The sequence below is a fragment of the Eleutherodactylus coqui genome, chromosome 2, assembly GCF_035609145.1.
Source record: "Eleutherodactylus coqui strain aEleCoq1 chromosome 2, aEleCoq1.hap1, whole genome shotgun sequence".
Lineage (NCBI taxonomy): Eukaryota > Metazoa > Chordata > Amphibia > Anura > Eleutherodactylidae > Eleutherodactylus > Eleutherodactylus coqui.
In genome coordinates this window covers 319,954,336-319,963,065 of record NC_089838.1, presented here as the reverse complement: position 1 = coordinate 319,963,065, position 8,730 = coordinate 319,954,336, and positions in this window count along the sequence as shown.

The window sequence follows — 8,730 nt, the reverse complement described above, 5'->3', positions numbered from 1 at the left end:
CACCATCCCCCCGCCACGGCCCACTTAATCCTGGCCGCATTCCGAAAACCAACAAAATACAACCGTGCTACTAGGTCCGCAGTCACCACCACATTACCACCAACGCGGTTACTGTTAAGGTGCATATTACCAGTCTGACTGGGGCATGCAGACACCTTGACAGAATGAATAGTGTGTGGCACATAGGTTCCCCATTGCTATGCCTACGTGTGCAGCTCCTGATGGCGGTGGCACAGGATTCTATTTCTCATTGCTTCTGTACAGCATTGTGGGCTATCGCCCCGCCCCTTTTAAAGAGGGTTGCTGCCTAGCCATGCCAACCCTCTGCAGTGTGTGCCTGCGGTTCCTCCTCATGGCAGACGCACTTCTAAATAGACATGAGTGTGGCGTGGCATGAGGGCAGCTGAAGGCTGCGCAGGGACACTTTGGTGTGCGCTGTGGGGGGGAGGGGGGGCGGTTGGTCAGCATGTAACCCAGGAGAAGTGGCAGCGGAGTGTCATCCAGGAAGTGATTGTGCTTTGTTGTAGCTAGTGTGGTGCTTAGCAAAGGTATGCCATGCTAATGAGGGCTTTTCAGAAGTAAAAGTTGTTGGGAGGGGGGGGGGCCACTCTTGCCGGTATTGTGGCTTAATAGTGGGACCTGTGAACTTGAGATGCAGCCCAACATGTAGCCCCTCGCCTGCCCTATCCGTTTCTGTGTCATTCCCATCACTTTCTTGAATTGCCCAGATTTTCACACATGAAAAGCTTAGCGAGCATCGGCGAAATACAAAAATGCTCTGGTCGCCCATTGACTTCAATGGGGTTCGCTGTTCGAAACGAACCCTCGAACATCGCGGGAAGTTCGTTCCGAATAATGAACACCCGAACATTTTGGTGTTCGCTCATCTCTACTGAATACCAACTGTTTGTCAAGTTGGAAAAATGCATATTTGGTACTAAACAAGTGTATTTCCTTGGTTATGTGAATTCACTCACAGAGATTCAAATGAAATGGCTGCAATCTCCCAATGGGTCAGACCAGACAATCTGAAAGCTCTCCAGCGGTTTTTGGGTTTCGCAAATTTTTACCACAAATTCATTAAAAATTACTCAGTTATTGCCCAACCCTTGACCGATCTTACCAAAAAGGGGGCCGACTTGGTAAGATGGTCACCAGAGGCCCTAGAGGCTTTTAGTTGTCCAAAAATGGTGTTTTCCACTGCCCCGTTGTTAGTACAGCCGAACGCGCGTCGATGCGTTTGAGGTGGGGGCAGTTTTGTCTCAGGAGGTCAGCGGGAGATCCGGGTATAGTCCATGTGCCTTCTTCTCATGGAAGTTTAATTCGGCGAAACGCAATTATGACGTGGGGAACCGTGAGTTATTGGCAATCAAGTGGGCTCTAGAAGAGAGGCGACACCATCTTGAGGGGGCTAGACACCCCATTACCGTGTACACTGATCACAAGAATTTGGTATATCTTGCCAATGCTAAAAGACTCAATGCTCGGCAGGCCAGGTGGGCGTTATTTTTTGCCAGGTTTAATTTCAGCATGACACATATCCCAGGAGAGAGAAACGTGAAGGCGGGCGCCCTGTCACGGAGGTTTGGGGCACTGGAAAGTGAGACTATGACTCCCGAGAATATCTTGGCACCTGTGGTGGTGGTGGCAGTTGTAGAATCCAACCTCGTCCCTCAACTACAGAACGGTCAGCAGGACGCTCCCTCGGGGGTTCCAGAGGGCAGATGGCTTGTGCCAGAGACCTTACGTCTCAGAGTCATTGAAGAATCTCACTCATTGGTTTTTGCAGGCCATCCGGGGGTTCAGGGTACTCTGGATCTTTGTTCTAGTGGTGGCCTAGCATGTCTCAGGAGATTCGTGACTTTGTTAGGGATGATCTGTCTGTGCAGTAAAAGTCGTCGTCCGGAGGGGCCTCTGAGACCATTACAGGTACCTTCTCATCTGTGGTCGCAATTATCTGTAGATTTTAACACCGATCTACCAGAATCTCAGAAGTTCACCACTATTTTAGTGGTTGTAGACCGGTTCTCTAAAATAGAACATTTTGTGGCGTTAAAAAAGCTACCTTCGGCAATAGAATTTTCCAAGATTTTTGTGAAAGAAATCATTCATCTACATCGGGTTCCCGAGAACATTGTATCCAATCGTGGGGTTCAGTTTGTTGCGCACTTTTGGCGAGCCTCTGCAAAACCCTGGGAACTTCGCTGTCCTTCTCGTCAGCCTTTCCGCAAACTAATGGTCAGACTGAGTGAAGAACCAGGATTTAGTGCAATATTTATGGTTGTTTGCTAGCGAAAAGGCTCATCAGTGGGCAGATTTCTTGCCGTTGACAATCGCATTTGTTTTTCTACTGGGGTGTCTCCATTCTTTTGTGTATATGGGCAGCATCCTTGCTACTTTACGGCTATTCCTACTCCATCTGCCTGTCCTGCAGCTGATGTCGCCACATGATAGTGGATACATGGGAATATGGACACATCAGATGATTTTTCTTTGCTTTATTCTTTCCTTATGCTCGTACAATCAGGTACATGATACAAACAAGAACGCGTTTCGGCGCAATGCCTTGTTCACCTCAATCTATGTTGTATAACTTCCTGATTTATAGGTTAAAAACAATTATCTCTAATTACAAACTACCTGATTCATTAACTCCTTCATCACATTTGGTTCATTACTAGTTCTCTTCCCTCAGAACATGTTACTTAACCCTTACTAGATAATTGATCTATATAGATCATTATATATTAATCATAAGACTCTTGCGGCATTTATAAATCTTCCATTAATATGGAAGGGGGTCAGGATAATGTTCTGGCCAACTACAGTTTCCCCCTACTTAAAAATGAAGCCGCCCCCGGCGCCTCTAAAACAGAGTGTATACATCCAGAGTCGGGCCATCTTATGTGTCTGACTTTCATCTCCTTTTAGAACACACTGCTCAGATACGGAGTGTGCAAGGTAAAGCCTGTAAACGCAATTCCTATCTCTGGTCACCTATATATAAGGATGTACCCACCCCCAGTGTACTCTAACTAAAGGAAGTGTCATTTCTATGTGTGGCTTTTATTTATGACGGCGTGTAAAGGACTGTGATTGCAAGTACATTACAGAAAAATCTACTAGGCTGGACAGAATCCAAATGCACTAATATTGCTACGGAGCTTCTTACATAACACTTTGCTTCAAAGACTAGTAGTGTAAGATCAGTGGAATGATCATCATCGTTACTTACTGTGAGGAGAAACACACTGTTACCAAACGCCAAAATATGAAAAGGCGACTGGCAGGAAAAAGAAGAGCAAAAATATAATCAGAGCAGTCAGTAGCTTAAGTCAATATCGCTCGCTGTCCGTGATTTGAATGAGGTGAATGAAAGGCCCCGCCCACTGTGACAGACTGAACGGGCTGCGGAACACTAAAGACTGGACTTAGGGTACACAAGAGACCTCCAGTCATAAGGCCCATTTACATGGATGATCGCTCAAAAATCGCAAAAAAGTGATTGCTTGAGCGATAATCGTTGCATCTAAATGCGCGGCCATCATGCACTTTTCGTGCACTGCTAGATGATCGTTAAATTCAGGTCAACCTAAAAATTGTTGTTCGGCCTTATCAGTAGTTCTTCGCGGGTAGTGCTGATAGCATTGTTTCCCGACGGAGAACAAAGGAGCTGAATGGAGATAAGAGCCCTCCGGCTATTAACTGCATTCAGCTAAAGCTTCATTTGCACGCTAATAAGCTATTAAGTAGCTGAGTAACTACTTGATAGTTTATGCAAAATGATCGCTGAAAGCTGTCACTCAAACCGTCGTTTGAGTTATCATCGCTCCGTGTAAATGAGCCTTCACACATATAGCTAGCATACCATACACACAGTCTCAAACATACGGTGACTGTACTAAATTAGCATGAATTAGCATCAAATTGAGTATATTAGACTAAACATTACTTATGCATGGAAATATTAAATGACTTTACGCATGAAAATTACTGTAGAGAGCATGAGCACATAAACTTTTAACTGTATACGCCTTTACTTTACTTCCTCCAGCACACACTTAAACAGTATAAAACGTTGCATAACTTTTCAGAAAACTTTTCGATGTAAAACACATTTGCAAACTCAGCATGACTTTAGAGTCCAGGTATCAAGGCATTATGAAAAAAACAAGAAAACAAAACTGTCACTTACGGAAAGAGTTCTCAAAAAACGAACTTGGTCCTGGGCTTCCAGTTAATCTGAGAGACATAGATTTCTCTGGTCTCAGTGTCCATAGACCAACCTGAAGGGGACGGCAGACTTTCCCAAGAAGAGACTCCCAACGATGCCTCTGAAGAGGGGCTATCTGGATCGTGGAGACATCTTTTTACCACCCTTGGCAGTGTGGCTGGCAAGTCCAGTTCCTTAACTTTAGGACGCTCAGTGAGCAGAGGCCTCAATTCCTTCCACAACAGAAGGTGCTCTCGGGCCCTGAAGTGTACCTTTACAACCGGGTCCTAAAAATCACGCAGGAAGGGATGCAACACTGAGGGTATGAGTGCTCATGCCAACTGGTTGTCCCTGTGCACCACTATCCAGGGCAGTGGTGGCTCCTCTGTTCCCTGTGGCCACAGTCACGGCACCCATCTGGGTCGCTGCAGATCCACCGATGGGATCGCCAGCAGCAACGTGATCTCCTTTGCAGGCAAAGGTGCCCTCTGGGGCCTACAAGGTTGCAGGGTCCCTGGAGGGATCAGCCTCTTCTTTAACGGCACCTGTCCGGGGGTGATTCCTTTCATCTCCTTTAGGAGCTCTGGCTCCTAGTCCCAATGAAACCAGGGTTCAGGTGGTAGGTAACCCGCCGGCATCCCATAGATCACTTGGCTGCTTGTGCTGGTGGTAGGAGCCATCTCGCTTTCTGCCTGGCTAAAAATGCTCTGCGCCCAAGAGTCTGCAGCCGCAGTTAACTCCTCCCACTTTGGGCACCAGCAAGTCCATTCAGTAGGGGTAGTCTTCCCCCTACTTTGCGCCAAGCCAGGGCATTGTCTTTTTGGCGCCAAGCAACTTTGGTGTGAGCTACTTGGTGGGAGTGAGTCATAGAGGAGAGCATTAACATGAAATGGGAGCCATCTTGGGTGGGCTTATTGGAATTTAAGTGGCAGTCCATTGATCTTGTTTTGGCACAACAGATTAGATCCTGTGCCAAGTGACGCCAGAAAAAGCTACTGCTGCAACACCCCAGAGGGATGACCCTGGGCACCTGGCTCATGTGGAGAGCTGGGAGGGTTAAGTGGTGGCTTGTCACGGCAGCACTTACCAGGCTCTGGTCCGGAGGGATGATACGCAGCCAAGGCTAGAGTAGGATCGCAGGGCAGCTTCGACACCCCTATGATAGGGAATACCAATAAACAGAATGAGGGGGGTAGTAGTTCTTATCACTCGTGACGCCACTGTTCCCACACAATGGTATGCTACACGGCGGAGAGAAAAACACAGAGACTTGTGTATAGTACCTCGGGTCCCCAGGAATGGTTGAGGCTTTGTATAAATGTATTTGCAGAAATAAACTTTACAAAGAGATGATTTTAAGGCAATGCAGGTACAATTCACTTTAAATGAACACAGGCTAGAGCTTAGAGTTCAGGGAGGATACACAGGATGAATACGGTCCTACAGTCCACATTATCTGTATGTCACCAGTCCTGGATTGGGAGCACTCCAGAGGAGAAGAGGTGGGTAGGGGTCACTCCACAGACTCTCTGGTAGACAATTATTTACAAGCAGACTTAAACAATGAAACCCTGCACAGCAGGCGCGTGGGTGTGACACCTGTAGTGTGAACTGGTACCTGTACGGTGGGTTCCTCTATACAGAATTATTAGAACTTGCTCTGACTCTAAGATCTTGGGACTCACTCCTCTCCCATCCACACTCCAAACGCTATGGGATATCTCTCCTCCTCTTCCATCTTCACCTACATGGAAGCTGAAGGTGCTTCCATGTGCCTCTGTGTTAGCACTATCTTGGGTCCCTGGCACTCGCAGATTGAAGACAGAACTGAATTCCTTTCCTGCTCTCAATCACTCCTATTTATACTTTCACTCACACCACATGACATGACAAACTGATACATCTACATGCAGGCAATGATTTTATTGCTGTTAACCTCTCAAGCACCACAACTGTGCAACACACACACTGGATATGACAGGACAAGCTTTGCACTGTGCATCTACATAAAACAAAACGTATGACATTTATGGAGGGGACCAGGATGATGTTCTGGGCCAATACAATGTGATTGTGCTGTATATATATATATATATATATATATATATATATATCTGCAAGTCAGTCAGTCGGAGTTTCAAGAGAGTCTTTCCTGAGCCTTGGCAAGAGAGAGGTCAGAGATGTAGGGTATGTAAGCCTACCTATGTGCAGACACCTTCAGTCTGGGCATAGAAAAATAGAAGAGGCCAAGCGGATAGCCCTTGCTAGGTCTGCCTAAAGGAACTGGAGGACGTGTGAGTGGGGGCCGGTGGAGAGTATGGAGAGAGAGAAAGTCTGCCGAGAGAAAGAGTCGCACAGATAATTGTGTATCGTATGTACCTCCTGAGAAAGCCTCCCTGCCACACCACGGGCCATGGACGGAGGTTTCTTTGGACTGTTCCTTTATGTGCAAGCTTGAAGTAAACAAACTTTCCCGACCATTCCCAGGTTTGTCCAGAAAAGTACCCTTGTTGTTGGACTCTATTTATTTCCCACTAGAAGCCACAGCAGGAGGATGGAATGGTGGCGTCACACGTGACAACCTGAAGTTAAAGGGGTTGTCCCGCGCCGAAACGGGTTTTTTTTTTTTTTTTTTAACCCCCCCCCCCGTTCGGCACGAGACAACCCCGATGCAGGGGTTAAAAAAACAACCCGCACAGCGCTTACCTGAATCCCGGCGGTCCGGCGTCTTCATACTTACCTGCTGAAGATGGCCGCCGGGATCCTCTGTCTCCGTGGACCGCAGCTCTTCTGTGCGGTCCATTGCCGATTCCAGCCTCCTGATTGGCTGGAATCGGCACGTGACGGGGCGGAGCTACACGGAGCCCCATAGAGAACAGGAGAAGACCTGGACTGCGCAAGCGCGGCTAATTTGGCCATCGGAGGGCGAAAATTAGTCGGCTCCATGGGAACGAGGACGCTAGCAACGGAGCAGGTAAGTATAAAACTTTTTATAACTTCTGTATGGCTCATAATTAATGCACAATGTATATTACAAAGTGCATTATTATGGCCATACAGAAGTGTATAGACCCACTTGCTGCCGCGGGACAACCCCTTTAAGGTAACGGGCAAATGCGTTACCCACTTCACTTCCTGTTAGGTTTTCCCTGTGGCACCACAAATGGGTCCCGTGCTACCCACTAACCTGGGGAGGGGGCGGTAGAGCCACCATGACTTGTGCCACCTCCACCCCCACCATCTCCTTGGCTATGGGCCTGCTCCTTGGACACTGCATTTCCCCCTTAGTATGTGAAGAAAACGTATACAATAATACAATTACAAAACACAGAATAGAAAGTGAATAAAAAGTTCTATTGATCAAAAAATGGTACTATTAAAAAGTACAACTCAGCAACCCGGAAAACAAAACCCTCACATGGCACCATTGACCAAAAAAGAAATATATTAGAGGTCTTCGATTGCAGGGAAAAAAAACAACACATTTTCTTTAAAGTGAAAAAGTTGCAAAACAGAAAAAAACCTATATAAATATTGTATTGATATCGTTCTACTAACCTGCAGAATTAATTTAACATTATTTATGCGACACGGTGAACGCAGGTTAAAACAGAAAAACAACCAACATGCCAGAAATGCAGATTTTGTTAATCTTGACTCTATGAAAAAATGGAATAAAAAGTCATTAAAATGTTCCGAATAATTAGATAAATAAAGAGTAGAGCAAAAAAACGAGTCCCATACGGGTCCGTTGTTGAAAAAAAATTAAAAAAAATGTTCTGGCTTTAGGAATGCGGTGACACAAAAGCAAATCTGTAACGAGTACCTTGTTTGTAGGTTCGCTTCACCTCAGGCTGGTTTCTTAGGACCGTGTGGCACAGGTGGATCCAGCGCCTGTATCCTTCCGTAGTTACTCTGTCTGTCACTGTAGATGTGAAGAGGGGGATACGTGAGACGTGCCGTGTCATTCATGGAATGTGGAGTTCTAGACCTATCGATTAATTGTCACTTTATTCTATTCGGAGTGATGTACTGCCATCTAGTGGTATGGTTGGTGGTCACTTAGAGTTTGGGGACGTCTTCTTCCTGGCCATTATATATACAATTAGGAGATTTACCCTGTGTCACTTGGCGATTTTATGAATAGTGGTGCTGGAATATACAAAGTGGGCCACAAAAATTGGCCCGAACACCGCACTGTTATGAAAGCTGTCGAAAAGAAAATCTCTGTTGCCCTTAGCAACCAATCAAAGTGCAGCTTTTATTTTACTCCAGCTGTATAAGAAATGAAAGGTGCGCTGTGATTGGTTGCTCATGGCATCAAAAATTAGAGGGGAAGTTTGTCAGCTTTCGATTTTTAATCCCGCCAGTATTTGTCGCTCGATGCTGAAGAACGCTCATGCAAAATTTCACTCAAATCAGACCAGCAGAGTGGATTTGTATACGACACAAACAAACAGATTTAGCGTTTTATATATAAGATTAGAAGTTCGCAATTAGAGGAGTTCCTGGCGCCA